Below are 17,702 nucleotides of genomic sequence, written 5' to 3'. Positions count from 1 at the left end.
AGTGATGGATGTTGCTGATGCTTTGACCAGGCTCCTTTGTGGCCTAGGGCACCCATTCCCCATGCTGCATTGGGTGTTGCTGTGAGGGTCCCAGCTGCCCCCTTTTCAGCGGAACTGCCCCTGGACAGATGGCATTGGGTGCTGCTTTGCCCTGAGGCTTCTAGCACCTTCCCCTCAGGGGCAGTGTGTCACCAAGACAGACTGATACAGAAATACATGAGGAGGGTCTCCTTGCCTCAAGGCAGGACCAGCTCTGGTACAATTCACACTGCAGGTTCCCTGTGAGGTTAGACTGAAGATGCTCTCCAGCTGGGATCACATCCTTCCTTAGCTCCTTCTCCTGTCCTGTCTTGTTCCCTCACTCTCCTTTTTCCTTAAGAAATCACGTGCACCCAAATCCCTCTTTCAGATTCAGCCTCCAGGACCTAAAACAACCTATTTGATTGATAGAAAAATTTCAAGGAAGCTAAGTGATGTATGTATCACACACTTAATAGGGGGGCAGACCTAGGAGATTGCCCGGCTAGGTCTACTCTCAATGCCTTGGCTCTTAACCACGACAGGATCCTACCTGATCTGACCTGTGCCTTGGTTTTCTTAGGTTCCTGGTTACTAGTGGGGGTTCACATCAAAGGACCACATAAGTTTTCTCCCAGACCCAGAATATATTCTCATTTGGAGGGAGGACTTGTATAAGCAAGCTACTGGGCCGTCTCCTTTTTTAAACATCTCCTTTATTAAATCCTCCAAGGATTTAATCCTCTCCAAGGATGAGAAGTATGTTGAGAGATCTCACCAGAAGAAGAGAGCATGCTGCCCTGCTTTCAGTGTGGAGAGAAGAAATTTGGGATGGTGAGCGGGGGAAGAAAAGACCCAAGAGACCCACGGTAGCTGTCTTCCAGTATTTGACACGGAGCTGTTTCTGCTTTCCCTCTCTGCAGCTGTTCAAGGGCAGAAATCGGGATGATGGGGAAACGTTGTGGAAGGTATATTCTGGTGCAGTGGAAACGACCTCCTAACATGACAGGAGTCCAGGGATGGGATGTGCTATGTTGCCATGTACTAATTTTCCCATCACTGGAAGTGTTTTGAGAGAGAAGGTGAGGGCTGTTTAGAGTGAATTTTTGCTTTTGATACAGCACAGATGAGACAGCCTCTTAGTTCTGAATTCGAAGAATCTACGCTCAAACATGAAAAAAAAAAAAAAGCTCCCTATTGTTGACAGCAAGACAGCAGAAAGTTTTTTTTTTTTTTTAAAGATTTTATTTGTTTATTTGACAGAGATCACAAGTAGGCAGAGAGGCAGGCAGAGAGAGAGGAGGAAGCAGGCTCCCCACTGAGCAGAGAGCCCGATGCAGGGCTTGATCCCAGGACCCTGGGATCATGACCTGAGCCAAAGGCAGAGGCTTTAACCCACTGAGCCACTGGGGTGGACCAGACAGCAGAATACTTTTTTAAAAACAAAAACTTGGGGCACCTGGGTGGCTCAGTGGGTTAAGCCGCTGCCTTCGGCTCAGGTCATGATCTCAGGGTCCTGGGATCGAGCCCCGCATTGGGCTCTCTGCTCAGCAGGGAGCCTACTTCCTTCTCTCTCTCTCTGCCTGCCTCTCTGCCTACTTGTGATCTCTCTCTGTCAAATAAATAAATAAAATCTTAAAAAACAAAAAAACAAAAACTTGCATGGAATTCCATGAATCAAACAGATCAAAGGAAAGACGCTCAGGTTAAAGCTGGAAGGGAGAAGGAAGGAGGGACCAGAGCCCTACCGTCTCAGCCTCCCTCAATTTTCCGATCTGGACCCCAGAACCAAGTCTAAGTTTCTTATATTTGCATTCAAGACTTTAAAATTCTTATGGCTATGCGATTCTGCAACATTATATGGTGAATGAACACCCAGCTATAGGCATGCAGTGTATTTTCCAGTTTCCAAACGGCTCACAAGCATGCCAGCTGCCACTGCTCTGTTCCCACCACACCCCTACCTTCAGTAAGCTCTCACACCCTCCCCTCTGCCATTTCTCTGAAACCTGTCTTCCTTCAAGGCTCCTGGAAGTTCCTCCACCAAGCTTTCTTTGCTGACCACCCTGGACTTTGTTGGTTGTCCATTATCTATTCTATTGGAATTTTCTTTTGTTTGTTCTTTGTATTTTACTTTGATGCAGCACAGACAACTGTATGTGGCCATTCCTCCTGACCACTGTGATGATGCTTTCTGGGACTCCAGCCCTGTGGTGGGATCATACTTCTTGGCCCTCTAGTGGTTGGGTGGGGCCATGTCACGGTTGTAACCCAGGGAGTTACACACGCTGCCTCTTACTTCCAAGGTCCAGGCATGTAAGGAGCAGTTCAGGACCCACCAGAGCTGTTTTTTCTTTGCCATGGTGATCAGTAACCATTGAGGAGCTATCCATCAGTCTGCGTTCCTGAGTGAGAAGATGCGGAGCAGGGTCTCCACCAGCTTGCAGTGAACACGCAGCACGAGTGGAAAATAAACCTTTGTTCTTCTAAGCCACCAAGAGTCTCCCCCCAGGCCTTCCTTCACCCCACCACTGTGTCGTAACCTCCTTTACTCTAATGCAGTTCGCTATTAGGGGACAATATCTTACACAGTTTTGTATTTCTGATGCTCAACAGAGTACCCTGTTCATAGTAGATGCTCAGTCAAGCTCTGATTCATTTAGCAAACATTTCTGAAATGTTTTTGGAAGTTCATCTAAAAATGATTGCTTTCCATTTTCCTGTAGAAGCTGTAAGCATTTTAGGTACAGGAATGCCCTTAGATAATTCCTCCGCCATTATGTCCTGAACACCAGTTCACAGAAAACTGAAAATGGCCTGCACAGGGGGGATAAGTTGTGGGGTGGGGGCAGTTAGAGAAAGATGTTCTAGAAGGGATGGAAACATGACCCGACCTGGAGACAGCAGTGGTCGATTCCTGGGAAAGAAGGCAAATGAAATGATGCATTGAGAGAAAGAGCAGCTTCTAGAAATGTCTGGGCCACAGTAAAGTAGCCAGTGAAGTCATCTTGGGAGGCCCAAGAGAGCTAGAAACAGGGATACCCTTGGAAGCATGCTCTGATGACTCTTTTCCCCTGAGCGAGAGCACGCCAAAGGAAAGATATACGCCAAAGGAAAGATATACATTGTATATGCTTCAGACCCAGAAGACAGAGCTGTCCTTGAGCCTGCATTCTGGGTAAACACTCTGGATCTTAGACTTGAAATTAGTTTAGGTAGTTTTGAAATTTTCAACCTTGATTTGAAAAAGCACAGGGGGCAGAGAGATCTCAGGATCGCTGACAATCTTTGCCCCCTTTCTGGAACACTGACTTTGTTGACAAGGGAGGAGCCAGGAGAGCTGCAGGGAGGAAAGAGGTCAACCGTCAAACGCTCCAAGAAGTCAAGGCAGATGAGAATTCCTGGTAGATACTGACAGTGACCAGTCAGCAGGGCTCTTCTGTGTGCCAGACTCTTCTACTCTGTTCTAAGGGCTTAACAAATATTACCTTAATCATCTTCACAGCAAACCTCTGGGCTCAGCAGCGTTGTCTCTGTATTAGGAACGACAAACTGAGGTTCAAAGACATTAACTGGTTTGTTCAAAGTCACGTGGATAGTGATATATATATATATATATATATGTGATATATATATATATATATAGATGAATATTACTCAGCCCTAAAGAATGAAATCTTGCCATTTGCAGATGTGGCTAGAGAGTGTAATGCGGGGCGCCTGGGTGGCTCAGTGGATTAAGCCTCTGCCTTTGGCTCAGGTCATGATTTCAGGGTCCTGGGATCAAGCCCCACATTGCTCTGCAGGGAGCCTGTTTCCCCCTCTTTGCCTACTTGTGATCTCTCTCTCTCTGTCAAATAAATAAATAAAATCTTAAAAAAAAAAAAGGGAGTGTAATGCTAGACCAAATAAGTCAGAGAAAGACACAAACCATATGATTTCACTTCTATGCGGGATTTAAGAAAAAATAATGCAGCAAAGCGGAAAAAAAGAGAGAGGCAAATGGAGAAACAGACTTAAGTCTAGAGAACAAACAGATGGTCACAGGGCGGGACGGTGGGGGGTGAAATGGGTGATGGGGGTTAGAGCACGCTCACCAGGATGAGCGAGGGGTGTTGTAAGGGAGTGCTGAATCACTGTATTATACATCTGAAACTAATATTACACTGTATGTTCACTAACGGAATTTAAATAAAAACTTTTAAGAAAGTCACATGGCTGGTAAGTGGTAAAGTGAGGATTTAAATCCAGATTTGTTTGGTTTCAAAGCATTCTTTTTTTTTTTTTTTTAATTCCCACACACTGGCCCTGGTGATAGATGGTCGCACATCATTTCAAGATACTTGAAGAAAAAGTGCCAGCATGACCACGGCCATCCCTAACCACACGTAGCACCAGGAGCCAGCGGGCTGGAAAGTAATAGACATAACGATAGAAAGCCAGAAAATCTCCAAGCCTCACGGGGGCCAGGAGTCTCAAACTCTTTCCCTACCATCTTCCTTTTCCCTCAACCCCCCCCAAACTGAAGCAAAATGTAGATGGAAGCGGTCTTTTTATGCGAGTCTCCTCTACAGCTGAAAACCAGTGTTGATGGTGTTAAATAATGCACATAACGGATTCAGGTCATTCCTGCATTAGGGCCACTAGTCTGCTAATCAGCATCCCCGGGAACAAGCACGCAGGGTTATGATGAAGTTCTTTATGGGAGGAGAAGGAGATCTCGAAACAGTTTAGTGTAGGAGAAGCTCTGTGCCTTTAAGTGTTCTTTGGATGTACAAAGGAAGTCCCTTCAGGACTAAAGATTCTTTAGGAGTGGGGCTCCCATGAGTCACTCACCTCTCTTTCTAGTCTTTCCCGACTCTAGAAACAGTCTCTTTCCCCAAGAATGGAGGAAATTGTGCCTTTGGTTTTGCCCTGAGCCCTGTGAACTCAAGTGGCACCTTGGGTTTCTTTTCAGCCACCCTTTCTGGAAGGAAAGGAAATGTGTTCCAGTCTACCGGGCTGATGTCCTCACTAGTAATCCTTAGAAGAAAGCTTCTTGTCAAAGAGCACTTTTTTCTTTGAGTTTTCTGTTGCAATGATTGAGTTATTTACAGCAAATTTGTCATTGTTGGTCTTAGGCAAAGCCCTTCTCTTGTTTGATTTTTACTAATTTATTGATTTTTATCCCCACAATCAACTCCCAGCCATGTCCTGCATAGGCAACTCCTCTCACGTTTTAATATGTACCTTTTTAGAGTGTATGCATTTTTATGTTACATAAGTGGTTTTGATATGCCCCCCAATAATGGGTCCCTGATTAAAGGAGCGAGATTGATATAAAGCGAAGGTCAAGCAAAGCTTTATTCCGCTCCAAGCATCAAGAATCAGACCGAACGTTTGGGGCTACACCTCTTACAAGAGAGGGCGACCTTTCTCTGTTTCACAGACTAGCTTTTAAGGGCAAAGGCCATGTGGCTGGGTCTGGCCACACACAGGTGGCCAATGAGATTGTAATACACAGAGGAAACTCCACAGTCATGTTAGGTCCCACATAAGTGACCAATTGAATTACAATTTACCCTATAGTAGACATTTGACCTAGCCTATCACCTTGTTAGAATTGGCGCCCAAAAGGCTCCCAAAGGGCGTGGCCCATACTCCTTGGTAGCTAGGGAGACAGTATGCAACCCCCTACTGAACGGATGTCTCCCCCTGGCCTGAGCCACCCTTATATCTGGGCTTTGTTACCTGGGGCTGGTTTCCAGGACTTGTTTTTAAGTAAGTCCCCTGGGGGAAGGGGAGCAGGGATAGTTTCAGGGTTAAACAACAAGGTTTTTGTTCCTGCTTGTTCCAGAGCAGGAAGGCGATAGTCCTCCTGTTGGGGTGTCCCTGTTTCTGCTCATTTGGAAATGATAGATCTTTCTATTGTGGTGCTAAAAAGCATTTGGCTCTTCTCTGATCCATCTACCAGGCCTTAGGTATCTGAGCTCCTTCCACTCCCAAACTGAGGGCCTTACCCCGGAAAGGCTTTGTTATTCCTCACGTGCCAGCAGATAACTGGACTTTGGCGGAATTGCTCTGGCCGGCGTAGCTCTGCTCTGTGCATCTCTTATTGTCTTTGGACCACGGGAGCAAATTGGTCCTTCCTTTGGCACCTGGGAAGATGCTATCAGTTCTTCTCCAACACACACTGTTAAAAGTAAGGTCTGTGGCCTTCCTGCTCATCGCGCTCCCAAAGGCAGATGACTGAGTTTCCAGTGGTGATGGCCATGGGGCCAGTATATGTTTCCCTCTGCTTCTGCCCTTCCCTTACGATTCTTTAAATGAACTGTCAACATATGGGACATCATAGGGCATCCTCATTGCTGGAGGGAACCCAAGGAACACAGAAGTATCATTCCTTATCTGTCTCATTGCTCTCTCTCTTTTCTTTTACCAGACATGAAATAATAGTAAAAACATTTTCCCCCTGCTTGGCTCCCCAGTTGCATTATAAACCTCCCTGGAGGCAAGGCTGAGTCCTCTTTTTGTTAACGTCCTGGCTTCCTCTGAAAGAGCAGACAAGGTGGTGTATTCAGGACGCAGTCCGCCAATGTGGATGACTACTTGCCCATCTGTCCAATCTGAAATGACTGTTTTCTTTCTGGTTCACTGATCATGGGTCCACCATGCTCCTTGAGGGCAATAAATACCAGTCTGGACTGCCCAGCATGGAGATCTCTGCCTGTCTTGCCAGCCCAAGAGCCTCCAAGCCTGCTAATCTCCTCCTGAGCTCCCAGCGTTCATGAAACTCATTTTCCTGGTTTTGACTGTTACCTTGCTCCTGGTCTGGGTTGCCCAAGGTAAACAAGATCTCTCCCAGGGGTCATGTTCAGGGAATTCTTGGGACTCTTGCAGCCTGGGCTAGGAGAATAGCGGGCTCCATGGAGGGCTTTGGATGATCTCTGTAGCCAAGGGAAAATTTGAGTTGTCTGGTACCAACTGATCTTGCCAGTGCCATTACTTGATCTCTCGGGTCTCTGGCTTGCTCTGGAAAAGTGGAACATGATGATGGGGGCAGAGGATATGTGCAAAGGATTTGGGTGTGGAATATAGTAAAATGGGTACTTTTCCAAAAACACTTGGGAGGGATTTGAATTTTGATCTACTGTTGCCTCCATGAAAATGGTTCCTAAATTTCTGATTGAGGATTCTTTTTTTAAAGATTTTATTTATTTGTTAGAGAGAGAGAGAGGGAAAGCACAAGCAGGGAGAGCAGCAGGGGGAGAGAGAAGCAGGCTCCCCACTGAGCAAGGAGCCTGATGCAGAACTCAATCCCAGGACTCTGGGATCACGACCTGAGCCCAAGGCAGACACTTAACCAATGGAGCCACCCAAGTGTCCCTCTGATTGAGGATTCCAAGTCCATTCTCAGACAATTTCAATTTATCTGGGCTACTTTAGCTTGTAGGTTCCACAGAGCAGCTGTTCCTCATTGTCTTTGCTGGTTAAGATCAGCAGAATGGCCAAGGATGTTGTGGAGAAGGGAGTATGACATTCTTGAGAACTTTACAAGTGCCGTAGAAGATGTGCAGATAGATGTGCACATGAGCATATTTCAGATTCCTGTCCCATTTCATTGATATGGTCAGAGACGTACTGAGAGCAAAGGGGAAAGGGAGCTGATATGGGGCACCCGGTTACACTATACTATGGGGGAGATGAAAACTTGGAGAGAGGGGGACTGCCTGTTTCCCCCAAAGGAGCTGGTCAGGAAGGAGAAGTTACCTCATAGGTCCCAGGCCACCATATTTGGGGGCCTTTGGAATTGTGACTCAGGGCACAAATGGGAGAAGAAAGGATAATGGCCCATCATCTCTCCTAAATCTGGAAGATGCCTTGTAAGGGCTTATTCCCCATATATATGTCCTATTTCTCTCACTATTGTCATCTCTGCTGGGCTTCGACCTCCCCCTTCCCCAGCCTGCTGCTTTATTTCAAGACTGACCCTGCCCTCTCCTTTTGTTTTGTTCTGTTTTGTCCTCTCCTTCTTTTTTAATTTCAGCCAGGTATTGCTGGGGTAAGTTGGGAAGGTGCAGAACAAAGTGTGAACAGAACGAAGTATCCCATATATTATGCCCATATATTATGAAGCTAAGTGTTGTGTAAACCCCAAGTATGTACCTGTCCAAACTTGATCCTTAAGCACACCTGGAAGCCTGGGGTGACCTCTGTAGTCTGACCCCTCTTGCCCAACACGGAGTCCAACATCATGAGAGCCCACACTTCTATTAAATCATTCTTGGCTGTACCATTTGTGCCTGGCATTTTGGCCTCATTACACTTACAGATCAATAACAGAGGAAGGTGTGTGTGTAGGTTGGGGAGAAGGTGGATCCGTAGGTGGTTAACAATCTGTTTTGCATATCGCTCCTAGCCTGCTGGCCCACAACTCGTCCCAGATGATATAAATGAGGAATGTCCATTCTATCCACTTGATTCTTATTTTCTAGACCAGCGCTGCCAATAGAACTCTCTGCAAGGATGGCATGTCTCATCTCTGTGTTGTCCAATATGGTAACCACGAGCCAAGTGTGACTATTAAGCATTTGAAATGTGGCTAGTGAGTAAGGACACAGATAGACCTGTTGCATCCTTGTTTGCAATGCAAAAGCAAAGCTCCAAAGCATTCTAAACGTCCATCAGAGGGAAATGATGTATTCATGCTAATGACGACGATGTCTCACTCAAAAAAGATGATGTGAACCCACTTAACTCTGCAAGACATATTGTGGGATGAAAAAAGAAAGACATCCCCTGACATGGAAAACAAAACATTAGCCCATACTATATGTTTTCTAAAGGTGCGTATACACCTATAAAGTCAGCAGGGGACAATAATACAGACGCAGACACTTTGCTTTTTAAATCACACCATAAATACATATTATATGATTTTTATTAATATCTTCTTCCCTGACAAGGCATTAAGCTCCACGAGCACATGAAAGACAAAGAAAAAGGAAAAGAGACGTGGCTAGGGTAATTGGGGAATGGAATCTAATCACATCTAATTTCTACTTCCATTTCGATAGCTACGCGTGGGTAGTGGTTATCATACCAGACACTTTAGTGGTAGCTTTAGGCTCCGGGGACACAGGTTGCTTCTTTTTTTCTACTTTCACCCAAAAGGCTGCAACCCTCCCGTGAGAAGACCTGAGGTTCTACCCTATTAGGGCCTCCAGGATGGCGTCTCACTGTTTCCTTCAACCCGCAGAGAGCTGGCGTCAGGCCACATGGGGTTCCAGCTCCATGTGTTTCCTTTCCTCCCAGTTGGGGTCACGGGATATTTAATTGTGGGCTAGTCCTTTTCTGGAACTGATCCTGAACTGAAACAATGGGGATCTTTCCATCACCAGCCCCACGATTTGAGTTGTGGCCTCGAGTATTCCCCGCCCTTGCTGCTTATCTGACTAATCAAAAAGGACTTGATTATTCTGAATTGGGGTGTTCTGTTGGGCATCATCTACTCACTCTCCAGTCCCTTCCTATGAGAGCCCTGAAACTGGTCTTAGCGTTAGGGCTCACCTCCGTCATCCGCAGCAGAGCCCTCTGCTGAAACTTCCAGTCTCAGGGTCTACGTATTCCTGAAAACATCAAAGGAAGAACACTGGATTCGGAATCAGAAGGTCTGAGTTCAAATCCGTAACCACATATCTTCTGCATGTCGCTAGGCAAGCCATTTAACCTTCTCCGTTTTATCTTCTCATTTCTAAGGTGAGGATTCATCCCATCTGAGGCACAGGGGTGTTGTAAGATCAAATGAAGGAAGAGGTAGGAAATGCCCAGCGCAGAGGCTAGCACACATTCGATTCCCGTTAAGACTTCAGTCGCCCTCCTCTTCCCTTCTCGCAATAGGTCCGCCATCATAGCCGCTTGAGTCTTCCTTGGCAATGCCTTTGTACAAGCCCTACTATTCCTCACTGTTTTCGGGGCTGTTCTCTCAGCTCAGTCCCTGCTTAGTGTCCTTCCTCCTCCTTCTCATGCTCCAGGCCTTCTACTTTATGTTTTGCTGCTGGTCTTTTATTTCCCCGCCCAGTCAGATTGTCCCACATCCTGGCACCGAATCTCACAAGGGTTCTGTGTGGTGGATTGCAATATTCTTCAACATATTTGATGATGACACACCTTAAATTCGTCACTGGATGTAATGATTTGAGTCCAGACCAGCTTAAGCAGAAAGAGCATTTCTTGGAAAGATACCATGTAGCTCATAGAACTGATAGGAAGTCTAGATCATTGGCATTGGAAGGACCAAGGGAGAGTGAGCAGCAGAAGTGATCCACTGGGATCCCACCAGCAGCATTGCCGTCCTGGCACTGGACACCTGGAGTCTTGTCTGGACTTCTCCCACAGTGGCTTCTGCCTGCTGGCCACCATATATTGTCTCCACCTTCTCTGTGGTTTGAATTTAGTCCTTTAAGATTCAGAGTCCTCTGCTGAGCCTGTGTCATATGCCTGCTCACTAACTCTCAAAGTGGTGCAAAAGAATATTTGCCTTTGGTGTTTTCTGTAGTGGGACATCAGCCCTCCTTTCCATTGAAACCCAAAGAATGGAATGGGATTCAGCTGCTCAGTGTCCGAAGATGCAGCAAGCGACCAGGGAATCTTACCCCAAGGATTTGCCTTCACTTGAAGTGTTTCCCTTTCACTTTGACTTTCTGACTGCCAGAGTGGAGATTAGGGTGGGCAAGGGGAGGTGTCTAGGACGCAACATAGAAGGGGACATTCACCCTCGGGGTCTCATGAGTGCCTCCCTAGCCTCCTCCCAGTCCCGGCCTCACCAATGCCATCCTGCACTTCTCCTTTGCACCACCCACCATGCCTGTGTTTGTACTCAGGATAGACTGTCATCCCCATGAGGACAGAGACCATGGCTGATTCATTTTCTGTATCTCAGGACACAGAATCAAGCACAAATCCAGTGTTCAGTCAATATTAGTTGAACAATTTTGACTTCATGAGATATATGTTTGACTTAAAATAGATAGCAGAAATGGTCTCACAAGAGAACTCCCTCCTTCAAGCAGCACTTCACCTTGGAAGAGGATCAGTGTTTGATATTCAAGAACCACAGAATGATACTAGAGATTCATATTGTGATTGTAAGACAAGACTGTTAGCAGGGCGGGTACGGTTTCGCCATCCAGCACTGGGATGACCATTGGTTAATGCTTCCATTATAGCCCAGCAGATTGTAAGGTGCTCTTGCTGGGATGCTTGGGTGGCTCAGTCAGTTAAATGTCTACCTTTGGCTCAGGTCATGATCCCAAGGTCCTGGGATTGAGCACCGCATAGGGCTTCCCTGCTCAGCGGGGAGCCTGCTTCTCCCTCTCCCTCTGCTGCTCCCCCTGCTTGTGCTCTCTTGCTCTCTCTGTCAAATAAATAAAATCATAAAAATCAGGTGGTGTCTTTCTCTGAATGTCTGGAATTCTTGTGGACACTCTGCTTTGCCTTAAAATAAAAAAAACCTGTTATATATTGATGAGGTCAACTATACAAACATATTTTAGATTTTTAAAACAAATGTGGTAGGGTGATATATTAAGAATTTAATGTAATTTTAAAAAATTTAAATTCAATTAATTAACATATGATGTATTATTGGTTTCAGAGGTACAGGCCTGTGATTCATCAGTCTTATATAATACCCAGTGCTCATTATATCCTGTGCCCTCCTTAATGTCTGTCACCCAGTTACCCCAGTCCCCCACTCCTCCTCCCCTCCAGCAACCCTCAGCTTGTTTCCTGTGATTAAGAGTTTCCCTCTCTGGCTTCATCTTGTTCTATTTTTCCTCCCTTCCCCTATGATCTTCTATTTTGTTCCTTTAATTCCATGTATCAGTAAGATCATATGATAATTGTGTTTCTCTGATGGTCTTATTTTGCTTAGCATAACACTCTCTAGTTCTATTCACATCATTGCAATTGGCAAGATTTCGGGGTTTTTTTTTTTGGTGGCTGCATAATATTCCATTGTTTATATATACCACATCTTCTTATTTTTTCTATTAACATATAATGTATTATTTGTTTCGGGGGTCCAGATCTGTGATTCATCAGTATCACACACTTCACAGCACTCACCATAGCACATACCCTCCCCAATGTTCATCCCTCCAGCCACCCCATCCCTCCCACCCCCTCCCCCCACCACCCCAGCAACCCTCAGTTTGTTTCCTGAGATTAAATTAAAAAAGTGTGGGGCACCTGGGTGGCTCAGTGGGTTAAAGCCTCTGCCTTCTGCTCAGGTCACGGTCTCAGGGTCCTGGGATCGAGCTTGGCATCGGGCTCTCTGCTCAGCGGGAAGCCTGCTTCCTCCTCTCTCTGCCCGAGGCTCTGCCTACTTGTGATCTCTGTCTGTCAAATAAATAAAATCTTTAAAAAAAATAAATAAAAATTTTAAGTGTTAAAAAAAAAAAAAAAAGAACGGAAACGAGCAGCCTAGTTACTTGATGCTGTTCAGGCCTTCCTTCCCCTCTAAGCAGTTATCTCTGTTCCTTCTAAAACTGCCTTTTTACACGCTTGCCTTTTCAAGATGCAGCTGAACGCAACTCAGGAATTAGCTTTTCTTCTGCTTCACTTGTGTCTAAAACAGGCAAAAATTACTTAGTATGATGTAATCAGAAAGAAGACGTTTTATAATGAAAAAAAAATGGAGTCACTGTCAAAGAGTTTCACGTGGTGAGGCTGGAGTGGTTCCCAGGTGATCTGAGGCATCTGGGGCTGAGACACCCCTTAAAAATCGTTTCCTTTGTGGGTTAAGATGTACCTGTGAAGCCAAGCTGACCAAAATCATGCCATCACTTACCAAGTGACCTTGAGCAGGTGAGCTAATCTCTCTTAACCCATAAGAGCGGTGTGAGGATGAAACCAGTGTTTACTGGGGAGCTGGAGTATCTCCTTCTCTCTTCTCAGGGGCCTACTGCTGTTAATAGGACCGGAAACGTCCGTGTCTGCGGAGTCACCAGGCCGTTCACGTTCTACGAAAGGAGTTTCTCTATACCCACATCTTACACAACCGTATGTGTATCTACTATTATACAAATAAAATTTCGATATCAAAAGTTAAAAAAAAAAAGAATTTAATGTAGTAGTTACCTGATCATTTTTTCCTTGGGTTGCTTGAACAGGCATCCGCATAGACAGTGAAAAGATCTTTTTTTTTTTTTTTTTCCCTGCCCAGTTATTGGAAGGGGAGCCGGGACTTCGTGTTCGTGTTCTGAATCCTGGCCTTCCTTTGCCACTGGGGGACTGAAAAAAAGTGTGTGTGTGTGTGTGTGTGTGTGTGAGAGAGAGAGAGAGAGAGAGAGTTTCAGGCTGCCCCGAAGATAACTCTCCATCCCCCCCCCCCCCCCTTTGTTAGAGAGACCCAGACACAAGGAAGGCAGATTGAATTGTCTCAGGAGGCGTGGGATGGAGATTTTAGCTTCAAGTTCAGGAGAGGAGGGGCCTGGCACTCGGAGGTGTTGAATCTCCACACAACCGGGAGAAGACATGGGAGTTTGGTTTCTGGGCTGTTCGATTAAGTGCCCCGAGGCGCTAAGTCCTTGGATGGGACTGCGGGCGTGGAGACCACCACTGCGGGGATAGCCACGGTGGGAGGCTGTGGTCCCGGGACACGCAGCACAGGCTTCCACGGCGGGGCCTGGGGTCAGCGGGGAAGGCTGGCGAGGAGCAATTCTCCGATGCCCAGAGCCGACTGATGAGCGGCTGGTGGGATTCGTCCGCGGTAGCCTGCGCATGAGGAGCAAGAGAAATGAAGCTCGTCGCAGGGAAGTAAGGAGCAGGTTCCTCCTCGTTTCCCGGAATCATGGGGTCCTAGTAGGAAGAAGAGGAGGAAGACCGGAGACCCCCACAGTCACTGACATCGGGCAACTCTCCAACTTCTTAAGTGGCATCTCGGAGCAGAATTTAAACGGCATATAAATGAAGAAAGCATTGGCAGAGGCTTGAGTGTCGTGGCGCTTTCATGACTGGTGTGTGGTCATTAATGTGTTAATGGCTTTTAGAAGCAATGTTCTCACCGGGTCCTGACACATTGCTCGAAGGGGGACACAGTCGGGGATACACTGGTGTGGGGGTGTCTCCAGCTGCCAACCCCTCAATCATAGTCTCCTCCCACTTGCCTGAAAACTTGGCCTCCTATCGACTCTCTCAAGCCAAAGGCCCTCATCTGGGCGCTTTTCCTCACCAGGAAGGCGAGAAGACGTGAGTGCAGGCAAGTCAAAGAAGTCTGGAGAAGGCTGTGATTTCATGGTGTTCATTTCTTCCACCTTCTTGTCATATGTATTTTTTTTTTTTAAGATTTTATTTATTTATTTGACAGAGAGAGAGAGAGAGAGAGATCACAGGCAGACAGAAGCAGGCCCCCTGCTGAGCAGAGAGCCCAATTCGGGGCTTGATCCCAGGACCCTGAGATCATGACCTGAGCCAAAGGCAGAGGCCCAACCCACTGAGCCACCCAGGTGCCCCTGTCATATATATTTTTTAAAGATTTTATGTTTATTTGAGAGAGAGCACAAGTAGGGGGAGGGGCAGAGGGAGGGGAACAAGCAGAGTTGCCTGCTGAGCGGGGAGCCTGACTTGGGGCTTGATCCCAGGACCCGAAGATCATGACCTGAGCTGAAGTCTGACGCTTAACCCACTGAGCCATCCATTCTTGCCGTATCATTAACCTCACAGGTTAGAGGGAGGGTCCCCTGAGATAGAGTAAAAGTATGTGGCCTGTGTGGGACCTGCTGGGAACTAGATCACTAGCACTGGCCTCCCACTCTGCACTCTGGGATTCAGGCTACAAGGCGTGGGTGGGCAGCCTTTCAGGAGCTGAAAAAATGCAACTGTGCAGATTTCACGGGGTGGGAGGTGCAGGTCTTAAGGAACTGGCCAGGCCAGGCTGTACCGTGTGGGAGGCATTACACAGCCTGAAGCTACTTTCTGTTCTGGTCTTGGCAGGACCCAGGAGATACCACACAGTTCCCAGGGGCCCAGTTGGCTCTCTGACCAAGGTCTGCCTCTTTCCCTATCTCCTGGTCTCCCACGGTGGCTTCTCCCACACCGGCCACATTGGCAGCCACTGTCCCCTGCTGCCCACTGCCCTTAGCCTTGGCCTGGGTCTCCTGGCCTTACAGAAAATCATTGTGCAACTATCATGCTCAGAGTCAGAGCACGTAGGGGCTCGAGGAGGGCCGAGGGCTGAACTGGACAGAACTCTAGGCTGTGGCATTTGATGGTCTGAGAGCAAATACAGACACACACATGTACTCAAGAATACACAAACACACACCCACCTAACTACATGTCTACACACAAATGACAAGCAAGTATAAACTTACACATAAACATTGTAGTACTCGTATACACAAAATACACACAAATAACCCAGGCACATGAAATATACATAAAATACACAAATGTGAGCGTACGCAGCCATGCATGGATTTAGACACACATACAAGTACATATAAACATAATGTAAGGGTATAAACTCAGATACCCAACTTGAGATGCTATAGAAATGAACCCATCTTTTTTTGTTTCTCCTTATCTCAGTCAAGGCTGTTTCTCTGAATCATCCCAGAGCTTCCTGGCAATCTCTGCGTACAAGGGTTCATAAAGGGGCTCATGAAATGTTGCAAAGAACTGCCACCAGGAGGGGCCTGAAATCCCCGGGGTGCAACTTCTGGTCTGATACAATAATAAAGCAGATCCTTCTACCTGACTCAGGAAGAGTCAGGTGTGTCATGTGTCTTCCCTAAATGCTTCCTGGGGATTTGCCCATTTGGTCCTTAACAACTCTGTGAAGTCAGAACTATCATTACCCCCCACTGTAGAGCCAAAGAACCAGGCTCAGAGTTGTTAACGTTTTCCAAGGCACTATAGGCAGGAGACAAACTTCAGAACCCAGGCTCCGTGCTGAGTCCATGTCGAGTCCTGCAGACGCTGAATGACATCCTCAAGGACACACAAGCTGCTCTGTTCCCAGCCCCGGACCAGCTCGAAAACCTAGGATCTCCACTACGCTTGTTGGATTTTTTTTTCCCTTTTACCCCCTTTCTGTTCGTGCTCTTCTGGCGACAAGGCAGCCTGGTGATGTCTCCCCAGAGAGGAAACAAACTCCTTGCTAGCTTTCCCTTGCTTATTTCTGCCCTGGCAGTTATCTTCCATCTGGGCAGCCAAAGTGATTTTTCTAGGCTAAAAAGAAAAAAAAAAAAAAAAAAAAGCAAAACAAAACAACAAACCTGACCATGTCCCCACAGTCCTCTCTAGAAGATCTTACTATTACTCCCCATGGCTCCCAGGATGGCTTCCCCAGCCCTGAGCATGGCATGGAAGCTTCCCGCCCCCCACACTTATGTTGATGGCTGCCTCATGTTCCTCCGGGGTCTCCCCTTCTGGCTCAGACATTCACAACCCCAACTGTTGGCTGACCACTCTCCTGACCTTCCTCTGTGGAAATCGGTTTTCTGCCATCCGTTCTTCTCCCCATCCAGGAAGAAGCTGTTCATGTCACCTGCCCAAGCCTCCGTTTTGTCAGACATGAGTTGGAGGTTTATGCTTGTCCCTTCTGAGGGCAATAAAGAAGATAAATATAAGGACGGTGATAATAATGATAATGAAAAACAACAATAATAATAGCGAATAATTACTCAGCACCTACTCCGCGTCAGGTACTTTGCTAAGCAATTTACATAAGTTAGTCATCCCGTTTAATTAAATCAGGAAAAGTTCTGATTTGTATTTTATCGTAGGATAATTTACCTGGAAATTTACCTGGCTCGGGGTCAGGACATACACTCAAATTCAAATCTGTGTGAAATCAAAACCCATGCTCTAATCCTGGTTTTCTAGGATTCTAGAATTCTCTTCTCTCTTCTTTCACAGGTTCTGGAGTTATGGCCTGAAGCCCAGTCCTTATTCAGCTTCTTGAGATGCTGGACCGAAGGGACACAGTCGGTGTGCTTTCTCTACGCTCTGGGAGGACTTGGGTTACTCCCCCATCAGATCACTTCTCACCGGTCACTTTCTCAGTGTGTGTTATTTATTCAGACTACGGGTATTTATTTAAAGTCCCTGCGGTGTGCTAGGGGTGTCAGAGGTTGCTAGCTCTTCCCTAATATCCGTCCTTTCCTTCTTCTTAGTAAGACTACTCCTGAATTTGAGCTAGCCATGGTTGCCCAGAATAAAGGAAACCTTTCCAGCCTACCCTGCAGCTAGGTGTAGTCGGTCATGTGAATGAGTTCTGGGCTGGAGTGGAAGAGGGGTGTGCAGACTCTGAGGGGTGTCCCTTCAAGGGAAAGGTGTGCACTTCATTTCCTCCTTTCTCCTCTCTGGCAGGAGCTGGGGCAGGAACTTGGGTCATCAGATGAAGCTGCCCGGGGAAGGATGGCAGACCGTCCAGCCGGGGGGATTCTTGCTTCCTGCAGAATCAGGAAGCTTCTACCCTTAACTGCTTGACTGGATTTTTCTATAAGAAATCAATGTGTATCTTTTGGAATCCTTGTTTGGGGAGACTATCTGTTGAAACAGTTGAATTAATATCCTAATCCAGGTGATGTTATGGGCAGTGGGGTTACAAGGCAGATTTCTGACATTCTAATGGAATGCAGAAAGATTAACCATGTAAAATAAAATGGAAAAGAACAAATAAACCTGTGCAGGTC

At 46.5% G+C, this 17,702-nt stretch overlaps 1 long non-coding RNA gene across 1 annotated transcript; it reads left to right on the top strand.

The window, feature by feature from the left end:
- Positions 1 to 16,923: 16,923 nt before the first annotated feature.
- Positions 16,924 to 17,690, top strand: LOC309872178. Its single transcript, XR_014315709.1, has 2 exons — positions 16,924 to 17,071; positions 17,377 to 17,690. It is a non-coding gene; the product is annotated as an uncharacterized lncRNA (long non-coding RNA).
- The last annotated feature ends 12 nt before the right edge of the window (positions 17,691 to 17,702 follow it).

Source organism: Mustela nivalis (genome assembly GCF_964662115.1).
Source record: "Mustela nivalis genome assembly, chromosome: 8".
NCBI classification, from domain to species: Eukaryota; Metazoa; Chordata; class Mammalia; order Carnivora; family Mustelidae; genus Mustela; species Mustela nivalis.
This window is presented reverse-complemented; position numbering and strand designations above follow the sequence as displayed.